This window comes from Cyprinodon tularosa, unplaced genomic scaffold (genome assembly GCF_016077235.1).
Source record: "Cyprinodon tularosa strain WSP-4 unplaced genomic scaffold, ASM1607723v1 ctg162, whole genome shotgun sequence".
Classification (NCBI taxonomy): domain Eukaryota; kingdom Metazoa; phylum Chordata; class Actinopteri; order Cyprinodontiformes; family Cyprinodontidae; genus Cyprinodon; species Cyprinodon tularosa.
In genome coordinates, this window is record NW_024038460.1 from 944272 (window position 1) to 945000 (window position 729).

Here is a 729-nt window from a genome sequence, read left to right on the forward strand (position 1 = left end):
AGTCACACATAAAATGAAAGCGGAAAAAAAGGCCCAATCACTAAATCCCACTTTAGCTCCATCAAGTTCTCTCACACTTTGAACAGGAAAAGCTACATAATCCCCTCGCAGCAAGAACGACCAGACAGATTTACATCTCTAGATTATCATTGACTGGAGAAATCTTTGCGTCATTGTCTTCATTCATTAATATCATATCATCCTCATCAGGATTTCAATCTAAATACTCTGACATAATAATCACACGTTTGCATCTGTGTCATTATCATAATGACCGTCTTCAGCAGATGCTCGACATCACCCTCACTGTCATTATCATCACCGCTGCCATCAACCACCTCGCTCTCATTATCTGTTGTGCATTATCATCGCTCCAACGTGGCTGTGTGCATCAGCGTGGCTAAAAGCTTCAACTTCTTCAGCGTTCCTAGAAAGATTGAGCCAATTAAAATGTCTTTGCACGGCGCCGGAAGACGGTTCGTTCATTTAAGGCACTTTATGGGGAAAAGAAAGTTGGGTTTGCAACTAATTGAGAACAGTAAAGTCCAACCCACTCATCATCCCAACAAATCCAAAAAAGGGAAATCTGATTCAAACAAGTAAAAGATCAAGCAAACTCAAAATATTTATTATAATTTATTTTAATAGAGACCATGCCAGTTCTAACTCAATAAAAAAAAATACCGTCAAGTTTATGTAAAATACCAACATCTAATGACTTGGGAGGGT